Genomic DNA, 9,380 nt, shown 5'->3' on the forward strand with positions numbered 1-9,380 from the left:
AGAGTGGGGGTCTTGTAATTGTCTATTGTGAAACACATTATCTGTGGCATTTCTGTTTAAAAATTTCATAATGCTTTTAGGAAACAGCACGCTATTCAGGGGGCGTATGAGTCAAAAAACTCTCCATGGTTACACCTCACCAGATACAAGGTGAGCCAACGTTCACCAGGTTGGTTATGTGGATGCATGTTGACCACCAAACCTAAGGGTCTCTGAGACAGCTTGCTGCCAGGGAGCCAATCATAAGGGAATTCTTTTTTGTGTAAGGGATCATTGATGAGACACGTGAGAGCTGCAGTGTCCATGTTCACATATAGTCAAGCAGAACATTTCTCCTCTGATTTATCACTATGATGTTGTCAAAAACCCCATACACGATCATATTGACGGTGACGGTTAAAGCCGTCCCAAAACGTATTTCTGCTCTCAGGTTCCCGGTTTTAAACAGGGAACAGTGATTGGTGCATTCTTGGTTGGGAGACAGGTCAAAGGCAAACAAGGTGTAACCCCGTGCAAATTCCTCACGGTTGATTAACAGAGAATGATCTTTTACATGTTTACCAGCTGTCTGTACCAGATTCATGTATTCTCTCACGCAGTGTTCTGCCTCGAAGTCTGGTTGCAGAGGCTCGGTTACGGAATATTCCACCTACGCCAGCCTCGTACATCCAGGAAGGGCATATCCCACCTGGGCTTTGTAATAGTTCCTGTAGATGGTGGGGTCGCTGTAATTTTTTAGGATCGCCATAATGTTTTGCTTTTTAGAAACTTCGCTCTCTCCGGGGACACAGGTGCCCCTTGATGATCACCTTGCCAAAGCAATACAAGACGTGTCTGTTCTAATCTGTCTATTTCAATGGTAATGGTATCGATGTGGTGTTTTCTGACAGGAACGTAATGAGGTTTATCATAGGGGATGGTGGCAAACTCGTTGTTCCTTCCTCGGACAGGGACACAACGTAACAGGGAACAGAAAAGTCCCCACAAACTCGTGTTCTACAATATCTGTGAACAGACGCAAGAAATTAAAAGCCCTGTGATGTCTGCTGAGAAGGGGAATTATTGGACGCTGTGCTTCGGGCCCAAACCTAGAATGTTAGCTAGCTCCCCGCTGATAGAAAACATACAAGTAACATCGGCAGATTTAAGACTAACTTTTCTACCCCCAGTTTCGTAGTTCATGACCACCTCAGGCGGTGTGGGATGACGAGCCAAAGTACTGTTCATATGATCCAATAATTCAGGTATGGACGAGTAATAACCTCGTTGTAGGATAAACTCCATGCCATACCTGCAAAGGTGATTTCAAAAGGGGTGTCTTCGTTGATAGTGTTCCGGCTGGGCGGTTATTGTATTTCCACTAACCCACCTCCCAGGCTCTCCGGACATCCTAGGGCTTAATTAGCCGTATTGTAAAGCTCAAGCTGGTGTTCTGAGGAAAAACTGCAGAGCTGGCATTGCTGGGCAACGTAATGGAGAATCCGCTGTCGCTCATTTTTCTCTCTCTGTCTTTGCAGGAGGAATCTTTTTGTTTGTTTCTTTTGTTCGTGTCTAAATGTCACAGAGTTGAGAAGCTTCCACCCAGCTGTTAAACTTATCGCCTCCTCAAACCATTTCACCAGTAGCTGCTTTCTTCTCCCTTTTCCTTTATCCACTAGAACTTTTTCGATCCTGTAAATCCTGTCTCGTTTGGGGTTTACTTTTTGTAATTCTTCAGGGTAAAAAGATCCAGTAACTGTCTCACCCTCGTAATCTTTTAATCAGTATATAGGTCTCTGGCTCCTGGTTAAGGCTTCATCCACTCTAAATAGCTCATCAGTAAACGTCTGTTCATAACCTTTTTCAAAGGCTCCTTTGACTTTAGATAGTCTCACGTGGTCGCCTTTTCTAAAAGGGGCAACAACTGGCTTTATTTTAAAACCATCTCTATAAACTGTTTTCCATATCTTCAGAGAATGTGAAGGATTAACATCAGCAGGTCTGGTACGTATAGTTCTGTGAAAGCTCCGGTTGTCACTCTTTATAAAGTCAGATAACACGTCTTAAAGCCTCTGTTGTGTTTGGAGAACCGGTGCACATCTACCAGATCTGCCTGCCATTGCGCGTCCACATCTGAAACAATGGTCTTGTTTCTTTTAAAATGTATTTGAGCCAGTTTGTGTAAAGTGTAAGCATCTGATCTGAAAGCCAAGCTGTTACCTGTCTTCTATTTAAAGTTTTACCGTGCTTTTTGGCCACTCAGAAAGAGGATTCTCCCACCAAAGCTCCCAGCTCCCTGGGGATGTAATATATTTTCATTAACAGAGCTGTGGAGACAGGACTGTTCCTGGTACCGTCTTTTACTAACGCAAGTATGGAGGGGATACAGTCATAGGGACACATTTAAATAAGTTTAATTAATTGCCTGGTTTAACACAACCTTTGACAGCCACCTGTAAAAATGGACGCCATGACCCCTACAACGAAAGACTCTGAGCTGGTTCATTCTTCTATTTTGTCCTTTTCCGGATTTTCCTCTTGAGATCTGCATCTCAGACAGGAGCAAAATCAGCTGATGCATGACAGGGCTACTGATGTGTAAGTTCTCAAAGGCCTCTTGAAAGGCATCGTCGAGCTGTTGAGAGATTTTCAGACAAAAAATCAGTGTAAGCAACCCCCTGCTTGTTCTTAGATTTATGCAATGCCAAGTTGATTCCTAACCCCATTATACCCCCATGATCGACCATCGCTTCTTAATCATTCATTTACCTGAGCAACGTCTTTCCCGTTCACTTTGTCCACCAGTGACTCCCCCAAGCCATGATCATCTTGCCACTTTGGGGGGGGGGTTGTCACACTCAACGAGGTTCTTCACAAGGGTTCGGGGTCGGGTCCTGAGGTATCTATCAATGGTCGAGTCAAAGGGCCCTCCTCGGAACTGTAACTGCTATAGCGCTTTATCCATACAAGCCCAAAAGGTCCTCGGGGCTAAAACAAAGTCTGAAGTTCTCAGGGGAGTGGTAAAGGAGTCCATGTCTCCTCTCAGCCTTTCCACAATTCATAAAACACGTCTTCTTGGTAAGAGATGGCCTCCTCTGCCCAGCGCTGGGACTTATGAGGTGATGTGCTGCACTCTGATTGGCAGAGGGCATTGGAAGGAGTTCTTAGAGGGGTCACACGACCCTCTTCTGGGAGGTTCACCCCTTCCGAGAACCTACCCTGTTTTGGTCAACTCTCCTCTTGGGGCAGTCCTCTGCAGCTGAAACCCATCGCAATTGGTAAAGGGTGGTGAGAGGAGTTCCTAGAGGGGTCACATGAAGCACTTCCGGATGGGTCACCCCACCCCAGAATTCCCCCCAGTTGGACAAATCTCCTCTTGGAGTGATCCCCAGTGGCTGAAACCCATCCTGATCGGTAGATGGCGGTGGGAGGAGTTCTTAGAGGGGTCACACAAAGGACAGGTCACCTGCCCCAGAACTCCCCCTGATTGGTCAAGTCTTCTCTCGGGGCATTCCTATTGGGGCGAAACCCATCCTGATTGGTAGAGGAAAGTGGGAGGAGTTCTTAGAGGGGTCACATGACACATCTTGCTGCCGGGGTCAAGGGGTGGGGTTAACATTTGATTGATGGTAGGGCCCTTATACCACTGGAGCGCCTTGTTCTGTTTGTCTCCGTTCTGCTTCATTCGCCAAGCGCTCCGCCAGGACAGATGTCACTTATGATCTCCGTTGCCACCAGCTGGACAGTGGGACTTGGGTCTTTCTCTAGGACCCGGAGAGCTGAAATTACAGAGGACATCACGTTAGGGAACAGACTGTCAAATCACAGCTAAGCGTGTACCTGAAGCAGAAGTACCTGAGCAGAATGATCACATGGAAAAATGTGAAACTGGGCTCAGTCCTTCTATTGGGGTGGAAAATACATGATAGATGAATAGGCCTCACTTTTCATATAGTCACCTGTGCCTGAAATAGCTGGAGACGTATTACTTCTGAATACCACACTACAGCCGCTCTCCAATACAAACAAAGCTTTAGGGTCCCCCATTGGGTCCCTTCCATGCTCCCAACTGTGGGGAGACCCTGACTCTACCAGAAAGTCATCCACTCTGCTGCAAATGGAAGAAGGTCCATTGTTTCAATAGCTTCCACTTTTCAGTTATTTTCCAGCTCTATTCAGGAGCCACTGCCTGAGCTCAACTCAACCTGGAATTTAACACAGGCCAGGTCCAAGCTGGTTTGCGCATGATACAGGGCACCTACTGGAAGCAAAATTGCTGGTGGGAAATTTGAGGTAGCAGAAAGTGGCTACTTCCCACTCGGGGAGTCCACAGAAAGCCAATAAAGCCCAAAGTGTGGATAGCACTGGCTGGGGAGGGGGCATTGCCAGGACAACCAGGAGATGCACTGACTCATATCACACCTTCTGCAGCTTCCTCCTTCAGAAATTATGCTGACTTTCTACTGGGCAAGAGTGAATTTGTCCTTTGATATGTGGCTGATGCATTTTGCACCAGTGGTATCGGTTACTGCTGCTTGTCAGCTAAATTCCTTTATAACTCATTAATGAGCAGGACTTCAGCTGTATTTATCACTTACACATCAGCAGATGTTCCAGGTCCAGCCATTTCATACGCTGAGTGTCTGTGTGTTCCAGGATGATGCCTAAATACACAATGTCAAATAAATAACAACAATAATAAAACCTTCCCTTGTTGAGTGCAAAGTGATATTAGCAGCCCCTAGACAGGTCTTTGGGGTCTCCTACTGTGGGCCTAAGGGTGAGCTGTGGGCAAGAGGATGCTAGAGGGGTTTAGAGTCCACACTGAAGAGAATGAGAGAGACATTTTAAAAAAGAATGTTTACATAAAACCCATTTGCTTGAAACAGTCTGTGCTCCTCTTGCCACTGCAGTCAGTTATTGGAGACATACTAAGATAGTGTCTTGGTCTAGTGGTCTGAGCAAAGGACTGAGGCCAGGAATACGTGAGTTCTAAGCAGGGATCTCACAAGGTGACTGATAGGTGAGCCACAATGCCTGCCTGTCTCACATGGGTGTGCTAGGGAGAAGAGGGCACTGGGTCAAAGAGGAGGAACCTAATGCTTCCTTGACAAGGTGCTGTGGCCAGGAAGGTGAAACAGCAGGTGCTATGGGGAGGTGGGCTGCTTGCCTCCCAGTGAGGAGCACTGAACAGCACTGGGTAGGTCTGCACTTTGAGCTAGGGGTATCACACCCAGTTCAATGGGACAGGCCCACACTAGCTCTGACAGCGCTAGCATTAGAGTGTAGCTAAGGCAGCACAAGCCGTGGGAGGAGCAGCCACTGTGAGAATAGACTTTGGGGTTTGGATGGGATCATACTTGGGGTGGTTAAACCTCCTGCCGTCGCAGCTACTCTCTATTTTTAGCACACAGGGCTAGTGCGGGTGTGTCTCATCAAGCTGGGAATTATACCCCCAGCTCAAAGTGTAACCATGCCCTACGTGACAGTGTCCCAGCCACTACTACGAAATGACTGCACCGTGCTTCCCCTGCAACAATCTCGAAGCACTTTATAGCAACTAATGAATTCCTCCGACCACCATCCTGGAGAGGTAGGGACATTAACATCTCCATCTATGGCTGGGAAGCTGAGGCACAGAGAGATTAATGGCAGCTCAGTGCTGCACAGTGGGATTTTTTTTGTCTCCCTCAATGGGAATATCAAAAGGGACACTGGGCATCATCTCTCACCAGCTAAGTTGGCGGCAACTGCCCGGATCCATTCCCAGCTGCTACTGAAGTACGTGATGGTGGTGCTGTACAAGTTTTCCAGCAGTTCTGCATTTTCTTTGGCCTAGAGGAAATCAGGGACACATGAGCTCTCTCTGGCTAGAAGTGCCCTTTGACTGCCAGCACATGCTTTTATGAACCACAGGTAAATAAGAGAAAGAACAGGTGGCTGGGTAGAAGTGGGAAAAATGGGAATCTGGGGCAGATTTACATTTCCCATCACCCTCCAGCCAATAATCTCATACAATTCAACAGCTCACTCACAAGGTGTCTGCAAATGTCCACCTGGAGCTCTTCAGGCTTCAGCTCGGCTCTGCCACCAAGGTGCTTATTGATCGCTTGTTGGAGTCTCTTCAGTCCCAAAAATGGGAAACAGAGGTGAAATGTAGCTCTGCATTCCTGAAAAAGAGTGTCACACCATTGAATTGTTCCCTACCGAGTGCTGTGTTCAATCAAAGGGAACTCATCTGCGTGACTGCTCATCTATTCCAGGACAAAAAGGGATTCATCTGGATGTGACTGGCAGAAACATGCAGGAATGACTAATAGAGGAGAGCTTCCACTGAAACCTGGAGGTAGCATCAATGTCTTTTGGGAACAGGTATACCGATGAAAGCTGCTTCACCAGGCACAGCTGTGGTCTCTCCTCTGTTCTGGGGAGGCAGGGGTCTGGGGTTCAGAGACAGACAGGAACAGAGACCTGTCGGGGTCAGACCCATGACCTATCCTGGATTCTGGTGAGGCAGCCATGGACCAACCTGGCTGGAACTGACTCAGCAGGAGGGCAATGAACTGAGGGGAGAATTTGGGCCTCCACAACAAGCAGGAATAGCAGTGCTCCCCTGACATTGGGAGGAAGATTCCTTTGGCTTAGTAAATAAGTCACTGTTGGTCTTACCATTGAAACCTTGGGGCTTGGGTCTTGCAGATGCAGCAGAAGTGTGACCCAGCTCTTTCGAACCTGCTCGGCGAAATAGGCCTTCCGTTTTTTCTTTGTCAACTGAGCCAGGATGCCAAATAGGACAAAGGCCACTGAGCGAAGAGCATCGTCCTCCTACAGCCAAGAAAGCCCCACAACTTGGTAAGTAAGGGACAATCCCATCACGCACCTCACACAGCCGTCTCTTCTACGCTAAAGTAGAGTGATTGCAACTACAGCTAGTCAGATAAACTTTAATTAACCAATTTTTTGTTCGAATTTTCTAATTCATGAAAATATTTTAGAGACAGTTCAATTTTGATGAAATTCCTCCAGAAGCCAGGCAGGGTCCTTAGAAACCTGCCTGGTGTCTTGCCAGTACACCCATCCAGCTCCTTGGCAGCCAATCTATCAGGCTGACTGGGATCATAGGCTTCCAGGCTCCCAGCTTTGGGGGGAAGGATAGCTCAGTGGTTTGAGCATTGGCCTGCTAAACCCAGGGTTGTGAGTTCAGTCCCTGGGGGGCCATTTTGGGAACTGGGATAAAAAGCTGAGGATTGGTCCTGCTTTGAGCAGAGGGTTGGACTAGATGACCTCCTAAGGTCCCTTCCAATTCTATGACCTTGGGGGTCCTAGCTGTCAAATTTGCAACTCCCTGGCACCTCTAGCTCCCAGAGTTTCCTGGGTTCCCAGCACCAGGATAGTCTGAGAGCAGACTGCCCCAGGCCAAGGCTTCCAACAGAGCTAGGTTGAGAATAGTAATTCTGTTTCATAAGGAGTTCTGAAGTTTGGGGGAGGGGTTCCCACAAATAGGAACAAAACCAAAATTTGAAATCTCAAAAATTCTCTGCAAAACAGAATGATCATTCCAACCCTCTCACATAAAAATGGTATAGAGCAGGCCCAACACTTTCTACTGCACTCTGTAACCCCCTTTTCATGGTTATCTAGCTACCTAATCTAGTATTCAGACTTTCTTTGAGGTTCCCAGTGGCAATCAAGAACAGAAGGGTGAGACTGTGGGAGCAGGGATGTCATCCCCGTCCTCCTAATGTTCTCCTCCTCCGTAAAATACCTCCCTTCCCTGGGGCCTAAAATCTCTGCACTCTAACATGAGCAATGCCCAGGGAGTCCACATCACACATCGTAAATCGAGTCTAATCAAGATCGGTTGAACTGGAGTTGGAGAGTTCTGTTCACATACATCGTCAAAGTAGGTCCGGATCTGTTGGGTGAGGTCTTTGAAGGAAGAACCAATGTCCTTCTCTTTCAGCTCCTTCAGGACTTTGGCCAGTGCTTTCATGCTCTCACCAATCACTTCAGAACTGAAAATATCATGTAAGGCCCCGATCAGTATGTCCAGAAGAAACTTCTTGTATTTTTTCACCTGTACAAACATACGACATTAAAGAAAACTTATCACTGATCACACTTCTAAGAACTTTTCTTTAGCAGTTATGAAGCTGTGGGAATTTCATCAACCCTCTCTCCCTCCTGAGATCTATAGCTATATTTCAGACCAGGTGCTAGCTTCAATGAGCCAAACTCAGTAACATAATACACGTGCATAATCCTATTATTAGATTTCTAGTTACTTAGATTCCAAGGCCAAAAGGGTTCATTGTGATTATCTGGTCTGACCTCCTGCATAACATAGAACTTCTCCGAAATAGTCTCTGAACTAGAGTACATCTTCTAGAAAAACATCCAATCTTGATTTTAAAATTGCTAGTGAGCGAAAATCCACCACAACTTTTGGTAAATTGTTCCAATGATTAATTAAAATTACTATTAAAAATGTACGCCTTATTACCAGTCTGAATTAATCTAGCTTCCTTTTTCTCCATTGAATCTTGTTATACCATTGTTTGCTAATGTGAAGAACCCATTATCAAAATTTGTTCCCCATGTGAGTAGTTATAGACTGTCCTCAAGTCACTCCTTAACCTTCTCTTTGTAAAGCTAAATAGATTGAGCTCCTTGAGTCTATCACTAAAGGTATATTTTCCAATCCTTTGATAGTTCTTGTGACTCTTCTCTGAATCCTCTCTAATTTATCAGCATCCTTCTTGAATTGTGGACATCTGATCTGGACACAGCATTCCAGCAACACTCACATGAGTGCCATATTCAGAGGAAAATAACGTCTTTATTCTTCTTCAAGATTCCTCTATTTATGCCTCCAAGGATCATTTCAGTCCTTTTGGCCACAACTTCGCATTGGGAGCTTATGTTCAACTGATTATCTGCCATGGCTCAAGTTTTTTCTCAGCATCATTGTTTCCTGGGATAGAGTCTCCCGTCCTGTAAGTATGGCCTGCATTTTTTGTTCCTAGATGTATACATTTACATATGGTTACATTAAAGTGCACATTGTTTGCTTATGCCCAGTTTACCAAAGGATCCAGCTTGCTCTGTATTGACTGCAAAAGGTGACTAGGGTATGGGAGAGAGCAGAATTTGGCCTAGTGCATTGTGTGCAGCCTCTGTAAACTCTGAGCAATTATTTCCCTTGGATTCTCTACTTATGTTGCATCCTATTCAGTATTCTCTCATACCTTCACAGGCGCCCCATTGACTATATTTCCCAGGCCTCTTACAGCCATCTGACGGACAATACTGTTCCTATCCTGTGACCTTTCTTCCAAGATGCGCAAGACACTCTTAAGCAACTTCTTCTCCCTGAGCATGGGATCAGTCATTAGCTGAAA

At 46.1% G+C, this 9,380-nt stretch overlaps 1 long non-coding RNA gene across 1 annotated transcript; it reads right to left on the minus strand.

Annotated features, from left to right (window-relative positions):
• Positions 1–2,377: 2,377 nt before the first annotated feature.
• LOC120381147 lies at positions 2,378–3,014 on the minus strand. The gene is made up of 2 exons (XR_005587953.1): positions 2,749–3,014; positions 2,378–2,614 (listed from the first exon to the last, which is right to left on the minus strand). It is a non-coding gene; the product is annotated as an uncharacterized LOC120381147 (long non-coding RNA).
• Positions 3,015–9,380: the final 6,366 nt, after the last annotated feature.

The sequence above is a fragment of the Mauremys reevesii genome, linkage group 13 (assembly GCF_016161935.1).
Source record: "Mauremys reevesii isolate NIE-2019 linkage group 13, ASM1616193v1, whole genome shotgun sequence".
Taxonomy (NCBI): Eukaryota; Metazoa; Chordata; order Testudines; family Geoemydidae; genus Mauremys; species Mauremys reevesii.